Source organism: Triturus cristatus, chromosome 8 (genome assembly GCF_964204655.1).
Source record: "Triturus cristatus chromosome 8, aTriCri1.1, whole genome shotgun sequence".
In the NCBI taxonomy this organism is placed as follows: Eukaryota; Metazoa; Chordata; class Amphibia; order Caudata; family Salamandridae; genus Triturus; species Triturus cristatus.
This window is the reverse complement of record NC_140591.1, coordinates 692,801,990-692,816,166: the sequence shown is the minus strand read 5'-3', so window position 1 is coordinate 692,816,166 and position 14,177 is coordinate 692,801,990. Positions and strand designations below refer to the sequence as shown.

The 14,177-nt window shown below is 43.8% G+C and overlaps 1 long non-coding RNA gene across 1 annotated transcript; it reads right to left on the bottom strand.

Annotated features, from left to right (window-relative positions):
* Positions 1-3,145: 3,145 nt before the first annotated feature.
* Positions 3,146-13,329, bottom strand: LOC146802545 (uncharacterized). The gene is made up of 4 exons (XR_014967416.1): positions 13,121-13,329; positions 11,383-11,469; positions 6,357-6,414; positions 3,146-3,236 (listed from the first exon to the last, which is right to left on the bottom strand). It is a non-coding gene; the product is annotated as an uncharacterized LOC146802545 (long non-coding RNA).
* Positions 13,330-14,177: the final 848 nt, after the last annotated feature.

Genomic DNA, 14,177 nt, shown 5'->3' with positions numbered 1-14,177 from the left:
AGGCTTGTTCTGCTAGTGAACAAGCCTGCAGGATGGGCGAAACGAGTCTAGCATTTTCAGCTGGCATTAAAACTTTGATTTTGCGCACAGACACAGCGTCAATCACTTTTGTTGGAAAAGTTTGGTGGATATTGATGACCGTGATTGGGAGGTCATTACTTTGACGCGCCCTTTGGTTTGGAGGCAGCGGGTTCTCCCATTCGCTTGTGGAGTATATATATATATATATATATATATATATATATATATATATATATATACCAACCAAAACACAATATTATATAATTAGCTGTACAGCAAGTCCCTTGTGAGTTCGAGCTATATAAAGCAGTCCTATGGAGGGGGTGGGGTTGCAGAGGAAGAAGTACATATCTACCAGAAAGCGACAAATGCTAGCGGATAGCAAATCACACCATTCAACAGTATCAAGATCCTCCAATGATTATCGCGGTCTCAACCCAGAAAAGAATGCATTGCTCAGCTACCATTTTAGTCAGCGAGTGCCACTGCAGTTCTACTGGAGAAAGAGCAAATGGGAAGTTATTTAATTTGAGAAATGGAAAAAACAGACAAAAGGCAATATTTTATTAATCAAGCATTTTGCATCGGAAGATCTGTTTCTTCTAGTACACACGACTGGTAGGAGTGCAATGAACCGAGCAGGCCACAGCGGAGAGGTGGATACAGTTGGACACACTGGTAACTGGTAATTTAATGCTTTCAGAAAGGTGGAGACATGTAATACAGAGATCCAATGCATGATCTGGGAAGGATGTCATATTTTGGTCTCACTCTTAACGTTGTACAAAACTGCAGTTCCAACACACATGAACGCATTTTAAACAACTTTACATAGACTTAGTAACGGCAGAACTTTCTACATATTTAACATTTCAACTCTTATTTTTAGCACTTCCGCAACTGATATTTGCCAATTTTTAAATAGGCTACACAGTAACCATGCTACACTCAAAATTTAGCGTTATATATGTTTTTCTTTACAAGTTTGCAATCGTCCCTAAACAGAAATTCTCCAGATACTTCACATTAGAAACAATTGGTAGAGTAAAAGAAAGTTTATATGTATCCAAATACATTTCAGCACTTTTGTTCACTATTCTGAACTTCACTGCCCACTTACCAGTTAAAGCCAACACCCAAACAAGATCTTAACAGAAATCAATTGCCACCCAGAATCAATTATGTTACATGAGACATTTAAATAGGAAATTATTCTTGGTTTGCTGCTCCATTTTACATTCTCCGTGCCTCAATCCCCACAATCCTCAACAGGCCGGGACAAGTGCAATACCATCAAGAGATAAAAAGTATTGCAACCGCTCCCAACCTGCACAGAAAGGGGCACCACTGTGATGGCATGCTCACCGACTGCCGCTGCTAAAGTCGGTTTTGCATGGATTTGCACAGCAAGAGTAGTCATGGCTGGATGCAAACCTGCAAAACTGACCAGAGATCAGCGATTCATATGCCATTAGACTTGCAGGCACACCAGGGTTTGATGTTTCATAGCTAGCAGTACTTCAAGTGCTCATAATACAGTAGATAATAATACACTACCTGCACTATAAGCACTTTAGTGCTACTAAAGCCAAAGTTGATCCTCAGATGGGCACAATCACGTCAACGGTGAACATCACAGGCCACCATCAGATTTGCATAGATTTGCACAACTACATTCTTCTTGTAGTGCAACTATGCAAAACTAGCGGTGAACTGTAGGGTGCAGCAGGCTTAAGCAGAGGCGCGTGTGGGGGCTTCTTGCATGGTCTTTGGCAAAGGAGGACATGTTGCATTTTATGCCAGAAGGAGCACTTAGGGCAGTAGATGCTAATCTACGTCACTATCTGCACTAGATGCACCTTAGAATAAAAAGCAATACACAGTGAATGCATTAGCAGAAGTCATGGTCAATATAATGCTACAAGTGCCTTCACTGCAGTAGGTCATTAAATCACTACCTGCACTGTAAGCACTTTGACATTATGTTAACATGGTCAGCAGATATGAACAACGTAAGTTTACCCGCTTATAGAGAAAGATGTTAGTTGCCAATATATTTAATTATTTGCATTGATTTACTATGTTCGCCCATCCACAATAATAGTGCACAATCTAACAAATAAATAACCCCAAATGTTCAGTGATTCACAATGAAAATGTTACCAGCCTAAACCGACAGCAAAGGGGGAAGGCAATGCTTCTACACCAAAAAGATTTACATTTCATTGTTTTTAACATATCATTAACAATAAAAAGTTTTCTTGGAAGTTGTCATTCTATACAAAGATAGCAGGGCATAACACACCGGGTCATGGATCACTAAGGTCAATGTGCAAATGTGTGTAATACCGATGTAATTATTTAGCAAGAACCTCAAACACTTTACTGGATCCCAGATTTACGGATATTAGAATTTAGATCTACATAGTGCTCTTAACACAATATTCACTTTACATATGAATACGCTTCTGTTTTGTACATGAAAATCTAGCCCTTAAGATCACAACATTGCTAATTTATGCAATCAATAAATATTTCAGAACACAGCAGACGTGTTTTACAGTTCAGTATGTATTAGTGTCACTAATAGCAATATAACCTTCACACTTTACACAGTGCAAAGCTGATCTGAGACAAGTTAAACTTCAATCCTCGGCACTACTCTACTTAACTCTCAATCGAGAGCCTCAGTGGAGGTTCTTTTTGAGACTCCGTTTAGTATTCAAATTTCAACATTTTTAACTTCAGATTATCTTTTCATCTTTCAAATTTATGAAACGACAAAGAAAGGCTTCTGTAAGCTACATTCTGCTAAAGAACGTGTCCTTGTTATCCCTATTTCGTTTAATCCCAATGAGGTAACTGAAGCACTCATGTCCTACTTATTTTGACTTCTCACTCAATTTGTGCCCTATGTCGGTACCAAAGTGAGACATTGCTCTAGCTTACCACTGGAACGGACATTACCCAAATGAAAACTGAATTTTGGCCTCGATCAAGTTCACAGAAGTCTCGATTGTAGGAGAGCAATAACGAACATTCATTTATCACAAAAATAATTTGCCAAATCTCAATCATACCTGCAGCAGAGAAGATGCATAGCAGTGTTTAATGTTGTGCTTACCAAATGGACATGATGCATCGAGCAACTCCAGTCACACAGGAAGTCAACCATAGAGTTAATGCCAACTTTCCTGCTTCTGGAAACCGGATGACTGGGGGCGGGGGAGAAGAGGGGAAGCAAAAGAAACAGTTAAGGGAAGGAGGGTCAATGGAGCCAGCTCTGGCTAAGACTGAAGGAATCACTTCCCAAAGAACAAAAAAACAATGTATTGCCAAAACTAGAGGGCCCATCGTTGAACTTCTGGCAATTGCTTTTCTCTGGCTGAGCCTCCAATAACCCAAAACAGCAAGCCTGTTGAGACGACAACTGTTCCCATCCTGCTACAGTCATCCCTAGAACTATTTTACAGTACTGGAAGTAGAGTCTAGCGTCAAGCAGGGACTATGAGGACTCAAGTTTTTCAGTCAGACCATCAGCAGCCTACCCCTCACCAGCATGCTCTTAGCCCTTGCAGCGTGTGCAGACCTGCATGCCTCAAGCCGATAAAGTCTGCTCCACTACGTCTCCCCTCAGGTTTCACAAACAGTAGGTTGTGCTTGAGTAGAAGTGAACTGCAGGTCTACTAAAGGTAAATGTTTGGCATAGTCTGGGTATTCAGAGCCCGGAGAGGATGGGAATTATGTGACATCAAAATTGCACGGTCTTTGCCTGAGCTGCCCATTTCAAAGAGCTAAATCACAGATACTCGATAAAATCACTTACAGTATTGAATATTACTCTCCAAGTTTTATAGGTGGATTTTCATACACTTCTGCCCCAGACAATCTATATAATCAAAAACCAACTAATGAAGCATGCTTAAAGAAAACTCGATTTCAGGCATACCAATAAATACCATCAACCGAAGTCAAAGCACTCCGGGACCTTAGCCACAGTATGAATAAAGCCGTGAAGTAAGTGGCGTATTATGATTTGCACCTCAGCCTTTGTTCCACTGACTGTCCACCTTCCCATGTCATAAAAAATAAATGGACCAGAAAGGTCAAAACAGTATCCTAGTATGGTCCTTTGGAGTTCCGAGGCTCGACTTAAAACGATTTTCAATGAGTGGATGTGTCCTACTCTAGATTTAAGTGCGAGTTACATCTGAATATTCGAGGCTTAATTCATAAACCCCTCTCAATGACCAATTTATTTTCCCCTATTAATAACTGGTATTTCACTGAAACTAAGCGTTTCTTACTTCAGAATATTCATGAATATATGTTGAACCCATGCCTGAAATAAGACACCTACTCCAAGAAATTGCTTTGTATATCAAGACTGGATGGAATTACACATGCAGAAGCAAGACGGGCAATCCAATAACCCCGTGTGAGCCTGGGGTACCCCTGTGGTGTAGGAAATGTCTCAATTAGAAGTTTAAGTTTTGAAATGTATGGTGACGTTTTGTTCTACTGTTGCACAAATTGGACACCATTTTCAGGACTAAAAATAGACAGTTTACGTAGAGGACCCCTAAATTAAAGCAAACAGGGAGAAAAAATAAATAAAAATGTACGCTGGGGGGGGGGGGGGAAGAGAGAGAATCGTGATGGTGTGCACCTTAACACTGAAGTACTGGTAGAAGGATGCCTTCAAGGGATTTTTTTTAGAGTACTGTGTTGTATATTTGTTAAATATAGGGTAAATGTATCCCTACAGATCAAATCTCACATGGAGTTCAAATATTGTAGGCTGTACACTATGCTTTTGTCATATATATGTGTATCACCTCAAAGTGGTCAAGTCCAATAGTCAAATAATCATAAGAAGCAAAAGGTGTGTAGAAAAAGTCAAATTTATATCAATAAATGTTATTTAGGGTACCTAAAATGTGGACAGCTATACATAAGTTCGGAAGGAAAGGAATACATTCAATAGTTCCTTCGCTAAAAATAGAACACTTTTTCTTAACAATATTCAAAAATTATGTAGAAAACAGTGCGAAAAGTCGACGTTTCGGTCTTTTAAATTTCAATGCGTAAGACCATCTTCAGGACAAAGTGGATTTAAAAGTTGACCCCTTATTGAAACACAGCAGACAAACGCGTGTCTTTATGATTAACAGGATGCTAGTCGTTTGTTAATCAGCCTTCAAAGCGCACAAATTTAGTTTGAAGTATTACTTGTTGTGCACGGACATTTCGACTACTTAGTCGGGAGACTTGAGGTTCGAAGCGAGGTTCCTAACAGATCTCTTCGTGAAGTATAAATATCTTCCTTCGAATGTTACTGACAGTAGTTCAGCAGCCGTTCGAACGACTGCTGAACTACTGTCAGTAACATTCGAAGGAAGATATTTATAATTCACGAAGAGATCTGTTCGGAACCTCGCTTCGAACCTTAAGTCTCCCGACTAATTAAGTAGTCGAAATGTCCGTGCACAGCAAGTAATACTTCAAACTAAATTTGTGCACTTTGAAGGCTGATTAACAAACGACTAGCATCCTGTTAATCATAAAGACACGCGTTTGTCTGCTGTGTTTCAATAAGGGGTCAACTTTTAAATCCACTTTGTCCTGAAGATGGTCTTACGCATTGAAATTTAAAAGACCGAAACGTCGACTTTTCGCACTGTTTTCTACATAATTTTTGAATATTGTTAAGAAAAAGTGTTCTATTTTTAGCGAAGGAACTATTGAATGTATTCCTTTCCTTCCGAACTTATGTATAGCTGTCCACATTTTAGGTACCCTAAATAACATTTGATATAAATTTGACTTTTTCTACAAACCTTTTGCTTCTTATGATTATTTGACTATTGGACTTGACCACTTTGAGATGATACACATATATATGACAAAAGCATAGTGTACAGCCTACAATATTTGAACTCCATGTGAGATTTGATCTATAGGGATACATTTACCCTATATTTAACAAATATACAACAGAGTACTCTAAAAAAATCCCTTGAAGGCATCCTTCTACCAGTACATTTGTATTTACCCATGCCCTCAAGGGTATATTGGGTTGTCCACTTTATATATCACCTCAACACTGAAGGCATGCCTGTAAGCTTGCACACCACTTGGGTGACGAAAACGCAGGTACATCATTGGGACATCTACACCACAGGGATACACTCTCCGGGAAAGTTACTTGCATGATGGGTCGCACAAATCTATCTCAATGAAACATTATATGGAAATATGCACAACCAATAGTCTGGGTAGATGTGTATATTTTGTTAAATGAACCCCATGAAACATCTGGTTCAAATACATACCAATTGAATGTCATTGCCGGCACGTCTGCTTCTTCATTTTGTATTTTGTTGCACAAACCTGTAATTTCAGAGAGCCGATTAGTTCTTGAGCATTTCGTTGGATATGCCTTAGGTTTCTGAATGCATAGGTATTTACATTATTTCTATGTTTTTCTAAATGACCCCCTTGTTCGTCACTTACTTTACAGAATAAATCCTAGCTTCTCACAGAATAAGCTTCGTGAACCTGATCCAGTACCTTACTTCACTCACGTAGGGCCAGTTCCTACTTTTTCATAAACAAGATTTCTCAGTGATCTTTTTTTGGATCACTGTGTGGCACTTTCTTTTGTAACAGTTAAGACGAATGCTCACAAGTTTACTCCTTTCAGTTCAAGCTTTATCAAATGTTGTATACAAGCTTTTCAGCTGCAGGAAGTCACTTTGGTGTGTACTTTTATATGAAATGCAAGATCCCACTGTGTACAAATGACAATCCCCATGATCTCTTTAGAAGCTGATGCAGGATTCCCACACGCATTTTTACCTTTTCTGTCGAAGTTTCTATGGTTGATAGACACAGATGACATTACTCCAACTTTTTTTTTTTTTTTTTAATGGGGGGAGGCTTGCAATAAGTTGGTTAATTCCAGGCTGGTGTATCCAAGGATACTAGTTAACATAATTTGCGTCCCTATAGACTTGACCAACAGTCCCATGGTTTAATGCTTGCTGACATATAAACGCACCATGAACTGATTTACGAGAGTAATGAAGAGGCTATTTGTTCGAGAACATCCCCGAGGCAAAAACTGCCTCTCAGGTGTATTACACCTTCAATATCCAGTGGAGTCCATAGCAGGTTTTTTGTATTACCAGTGTCTTCAACCACGCAATTTTTTGCAGTTGAAGCACATAACAAAATATTACGGGGGAAGAAAGCAGACACCAGTATAGTTTTACTAAAAGAGGCAACTTTCATGCAGTAAGGAGACAAGCCAATAATGTATGCAGCACTGAGTACAGGGGGATATGCTGAAATGCTCGCCACAAGACTGGACTCCTGGTTAGGAGGTGCAATGCTTACAAAAGACACAATGTGTAGCTTCGCTAGACTCCCAAACCATGTATGTAGCTCCTATTAAATCACCCCCAAGGTGTGTGGCAAAAAAAAAATGGAGGACAACGGTTCCCTTCCTGCTACAGTCACCCCTAGAGATGTTTAACAATCCTTGAACTAGAGCCGGCGCCAAACAGGGACTAAGTGGACTTACGTTTCTCAGAGTCCAATTAGAAACATGTCCCCTCACCAGCATGCTTAGCCCTGTAGCAAGGGTTGGCCAGCATGTCTCAAGCTGGGACATGGCAGCGGAGCGGGTGCTGTCTGAAGGAGATACAGGACAGGGAGGACGACTACATACTAAAAACAAGCATAGCCAATAGATCTCGCCTTTGGGTCCCTTTAGGTGTTTTGCTTGAGCTATGGGGGCGGAGGTAAAGAACGCACCATGGACAACGGGGGGCTGTAAAGAAGACACCACAGACTGAACGCAAGCAAAGCATATCATGCCTGCAGTAAGAAACTCGATAAAGAAAATAGTGCTTGCAGACTAAGTAACACGTACCATTTAACAACCGAAGTAAAAGGGAGGTTACAAATGAAGACCGGGTGATACTAAGGAGGGACTAACAAGCCTATTTACGAATCGGAAGCCAGCATTTACAAAGGAAACTGACAAGCCAATGGCAAATATGGGCAGGGCTTCTATTCCATACTACACTACAAGTCGTGCAGATAAAGGGGGGAGACTGAGGGTAGACTAGGGGGATTGCACTTTGTGGGCATGGCGACTACCTTTTCACTGGACTACAGTTGGTCCAGCATGCAGCCACCAAGTTGGTGCGTAATAAGAGCAAGTACAGCTCAGGATCAGAATGCAGGCGGATGCTCCATTGGCTCCCTGTGCGACAAAGGGCCAATCTTAAACTGCTAAGCCGTGTGCACAAAGTCCTACACCATCTTGGCCCCAGAATTCTTCAAGACAGAGTTGAATTGAGGTTGCGCCACCAAGGACGGGCAAAAACTAAATGCGTCAAGAAGACCAGGGCAGGGGGTCGTTCCTTTACACACCTAGCAGCGACCCACTGGAAGGAATTTCCATTAGAACTTCGGCTTACCAACGACTACCTGGCATGCAGGAAAAAACTAAAAACGCATTTGTTTCTTAAGATCTGATTAGCAACGTAGAGACCCTCTCCTGGAATCCCAGCCCCTGTTAAGATGTGCTCTCCTTAGCTCCATGATATCCCTTCGGATGAATGTTGCGCTGTATAAAATAATTAAGTTGTGAGGGGGCTGTAAACGTAGATAAGCCAACAAACTATTAAAATACACCCATTATTCCAACAGTGACACAAAAATGTCCATTTCTTTGGCGAACATTGGATAATCATTGTCACGTTATTCTTGGGGAGTGTTAAGTGCAAGTAAATGTTTAACCGACTTCCATGCTTGTGTTGGGAATATGATCAAGCATGCCTTTCTGCTACAGGGGAATGTGAATGGTAGTTATTTGTAACGTCGAAGTAGTGGTAACTGGTAAACAAAATAAACAGCAATATAACTTAGTGTGCATTGGAATGCAACACTAAATATTTTACAGTTATTTTCTTCCATCTGACAGCAGAGCAGCTGCACTACAAGCTTTGAGTCCATTTCCACTGACTAAGGTCTGTTGTGCAACAGTAGGGAGCACTACAGGATACGATTTATGGGTCACTAGCAGAACTTCAGTAAAGATATCCAGGAAGTTGCAGAGCATTCATATGAGCATTTGGGTGTATTGCTGCCTCCTTAGTAAGAGTACACTTGTGAGGGTGCAGGTGGGTCTCAGTAATAAAAAGGTTCTCCAGGTCAGAAATGAAGTACATTGGAAAGACTGACGTTACTGGCTTTGGTATAAATTACTTTGCATCTTTAAGCATTGTAGGTACAATGTCAGTCGTGATTCGTCCGGTTTAAGTTTAGTGCATTTGTTCTCTGGATGGACAAAAATTTTCTAATGACTTGTTCTTGATGAAGAGAAACCCAAGACATAGGGCCAGAGTAAGAGTCCACCAGACTCATGGTGGTGCAGCGGTCCAGCTTCTGCTGCACCAGCGGTCTGACCACCCAATTACGACTTGGGAGGTCGGACCACTGCCAGGGAACTACTTCTCTCTGGCAGTGGCGCTGTGGACGCAATATGTTTGGCAGGACTGCTTCGTTCCCACCAAGGTTATTACAAGATTCCTCTCCGCTATGGTTTTCATGGGGGTTCCACCTCCATAAATACTGTGGCAGAGAGGTAACAAAGGGGGCCCTATAGGGCCCCACTTGCTCCTCGCACCAGGTGAATGTAGGGGGGGGCGCAGCAACATGTGCCTCCCAGAGTGTGCATGAACACCAGGCAAAACAGAAGGGGGGGACTGGCTGTAGCGGGCAGAAGGTGTTTTCCCAGTGAAGCGAAGGTTGAAGCTTTCTCTATAGATATTAAGGGAAGGATGTACTCGCACATACTTTGTGCTATTTACCCTGTGTTATTCAAGTTAGATCAAGTAGATTTCCGTAGATACTCAAGGTCATTGAGGTTACCACAACACCTATTTTTCAGCCAAAGCATGACGCTTGAGGACAGAGCAGCACAACAGGCAATAAATAGAAATATTAGGAACATACAAATCAGTGCTGTTCTTCTGGTTCTGCAATACTAAAATCGGTTTAGAAAATCAAATATTAGCAGACTAAGAAATATGTACAAATAAAAAAAGCAAACATGACATTTTTAAAATGCCATGCGTGAAGAAAATTGAACTTGGAGGCCAAAAGGGTAGATTTTCCATGTTGGGGTAAAGAACCTGGGCAAGTACAACAAAATGAATATAGTATAGACAATGTGTGTGCCCAAAAGATGCACTGGTAAGCAGTAGCAAAAAGAACAGTAGATTAAAATTTCGTTTCTTGCATGTTTGAATTAAATGTCATAATGTGTGTATTTGATGTTAACTTAGTGATTCCGTGGGGGTCGTCAAAAGGGTAAGAAACACTGCGATAGAAGATACCAGGACCCAGGGCATTGGACACCCCAGGACCCAAGGCATTGGACACCCCAGGTCCTATGAGGAACGAAACGAATTAACAATAAACCAGTAGGAGGAACAGACCTGCTTTTAGAACGAGTGGCTGCAAGGTAATTGCAGAAAAGGGTATTACTCCGAGCTAGTAAGTCTCCCACAGGGTAATACACAGGACCCACCCAAAAAATACGGTTTTGTCCATCCAAAATTTACGGACTGGTGTTTACATTTCCCTTGGATGTTTTAATTACAATTATTTTCACACTACTATACACAATTTGAGCACCTTTGATGGCAGTCACTAATTCTAATCGTGTCACTCGATGTACAAGAAATTAGCTGAGAGAGAACTGTGTTGTCGAACCAATTTATTGTGTGTTATGTACATGTCATAATTCCATCTCTAACAACGTGCGATAAAGTTTTGGAAAAAAATAATCCAATTTATCAATGCTAATCAGACTTTTGCATCTCTTCTGCACAAAACTGCACCTAGATTGAAAGAGTGCTGAGGCACTTTCTGTAGGTTAGGCTAAGTGTGCGTTAGCCGAGCGTCAAATAAATATTGCTAGAATTGTGGCTGCGTTGTAGATCAGAGTTCTCAGACGCTGCTGTATTTGGGTCTCGGTAATGCAAGTGTGTTTAAAATAAAGTGGGATCAAAGGCAAACCAGGTTCGATAACCAAAAAGTGTCATACAGGAAAGTAGATTGGCATGGAGCAGTCACGGGACTTTTAAAGTGGTTGTGAGACTGCAACAGGGTTAAAAAAAATATATCCACGTGCCTACCAAGCCAAACACAGTGTTCTCGGGCACCACACATGGCCAATTAAATCAAGTGACCCTCAAAAGCAACGAGTCACCAAGGAATACATTTTGTCATCGCGTGTCAAAAACAAATTTAACCACAAAACGATATGCTCATATTTACCTACACCTTAGAAGCCTTGTGTAAAAACACGCGTTCTAAATGTGATGCAGAAGCTTGTAGGTGCGATCACTTAGCAGCATTCGAAATCTGGAGGGAAAGAAAGCGACATGGTTTACACCCATGGGAGGGATTTTGGTTGCACATTAACGTTCTCGAATAAGCAACTGTAATAATGCAAGGCCCTCTAGCAAGGGAGACGCGTTGTTCGGGCAAGGTTACCTTGCCTTTGAATTCTGTGCGGGAACAGCGACCTAGTGCTCTATGACCCAAGAATGAAAAATCTAAGGTTAAAAATTACACGAGCAGACCCCCGCTGATAACACCGTTAAAGTAAAAACGTCAAGATGTACACAAAAGCAGCTGAAGTATGATTGCGAAAGTTGTCCTGCCTGTGGCTCGCAGGGAAAAGAGTCTTAATCAACTCTCCAAGGACTTGACTAAAAACGTGCCACTATGCAATCCAATATTCGTAAACGTACACGGATTGTCTCTTCAAAACACAGGCGAGCGTTTGAATGAAGTATGCTGAAAGTAAAATAAAATTGCTTTTGCAAAATAAAAAAATCTGGGACTAGACCTCAAGACGGAGGGGAAAGTTATCCTGCGTGTTCTCACTTTTATAATTGTTCACTTCCTGGAACGGTTACGAAACCAGGCAAGCCACTTCTTGGAAAGTCATTTAGGGGAATAAACAAGGAACAAGCGTGTGGAAAGAAGGGAGAAAATGCACAGAGGAAATGAGAACCTGCAAGCGATAACGACAGGTGCGAGAATTTAGGGCAGAGCGGGAGGGAATTCCCTGGCCTGGCGCTCGAGCACACGGCTGCGTGCTCCGCGCTGCCTCGTGGCGCCGCCGCAGTGTGCGCAGCACCGGCCGGGGGAGGGGCCGCGCGCAGCCCTCGCACCGGCAGAAAGGGAGCGGGTGGAAGACCACCTGCGGGGTTTTGAGCAGTGCGAGCGACTTTTGTTACCGGGGCTCGCTCGCAAAGAGGCCGGGGCGCGCAGCGGCAAGCCTTAGGACACGATCCTGGTGGCCCTGCCCCTCCCCCCCTCAAGCCCTGCCTGCCTCCTGTTCCTCCAACATGGCGGAGGCCGCGCACCCTGCACTGCCACAATCCCCGCAGTACTAGAGATACCAGGAGCAGCGTGGCTAGAGTCGCAAACAAGGGAAGCGGGGACAGGGCGGGCGCCCACCCGCATGGAGTGCACAAGGCACCGCGGCAGCCGCGCCGCACAAAGCCCTCATGGCCGCCTCGTGCGAACAGCAGCACTGCGCAGCGCCTTTTTAAATCTCCCTCACTGACACCCACAGCAGTGGTAAGGAGGAGGCGCCATGCGCGACAACACACACCGCGCCTCTGCTACCACCCATAAACCGCTCCCGCACAACCTGCAACAGGGCTCCCCATCAGTCCGCTCACCGGCAGCAAACACCACAATCTCACATCGACAGGAACAAAAAAATATCCAGTGAGACACGTGCGCCACAGCGAAGCGCGGTAGTGTAAATAAACCCTGCGAACTCGCCAAACCAAACACGTCGCCTGCGCCAAAAGACCTGGGAGAGCGACCAGCACGAACGAACGCCTGAAAGAGGCATCACAAAAACACACACTTTTACACTCAACACAAGCCCCCGCCCCGCGAGAAAGCCCGGGGAGGGAGCGGCGCCCAGGCCGCCGGGAGATGCGGCCACAACAGGTCTCATGTCAACAACATGCGCCGCGCAGACACTCACCACTCAGCAGCCTCCATCTTCTTCCCGCCCGCGCCCCCTCCCCTTTACTATCAGCGGCCGGGCGGAGGGGGCTGCGGGACGCCGAGCTCGGGGGAGGGGGGTTGCGGGGAGCCTGGGCTACATCGTCCGGCGGACACAGAAAGGGGGGAAATAAACGGGGACTGATAGTAAAAGGAGCTAAAGTGGCGCCAATGCGGCCTTCATGTGACCATGTGGGTGAATGAAGGGCGTCTCCCGCCTGAACGTAAATATCTACAAGCCCCAACTCCTCATTAGCATAAAAAACAAAGTACTTCCGACCCCGAGAGCAGCCAATCCTAGGCAGGGCTGCATCCGGAGGAGGACCTCCACCCCCGCCCTCGATGGCATACTATACATCGATAACAACATCTCATAGGCACATCATGCCCTCACCGACAGTAACATTCTCAACGGGGCACATCGTGCTTCGGCGGTGACAAAAACAAACCCCCGCCCAGTCCCCCATACACTCACTTCAAATAACACTGCTTGACAGGACACAAAATGCACCCGCAATGACACCCCCGAGCAGGGCACAGTGTGCACCCACGCACTGAGCACGGCAAGCGCCCACACAAAAACAACAGCGCTTGCAGGGCGCATCACATAGTCGCTGACAATACTCCTCGCAGGGAACAGCATGCACCTACACAGACAAAAACATCCACTCTCTGAGGCACGAAGGGGGAGGAGGGCCAGCAGCTCAAGGCTGACTGATGTTTGAAAGGCTGATTGGCAGATGGGAAGGGACGAGTCTTCCTCTTCTTCAACGGAGGAGGGGGATGCTGTCCGGAAACTTGCAGGTTTCCCCCGAATTGCGCGGGATGGATTTCCCAGTCCTAATTGGAGGCCCCATGTTCAGCCAAACCTCCCTGTCCTCGGAGAACAGCCAAGAATCCCAGGCACAGGGCTAGCGCACATAAACATTTATGCCATTCCACACAAAGGGGCAAGCCTCGTTGAAACCGTGTTGTCTCTTTTCACACGTGCCAGATGTGATCAAAACCCCACAAAAGTGAGCCCTTCCAGCTCTCTA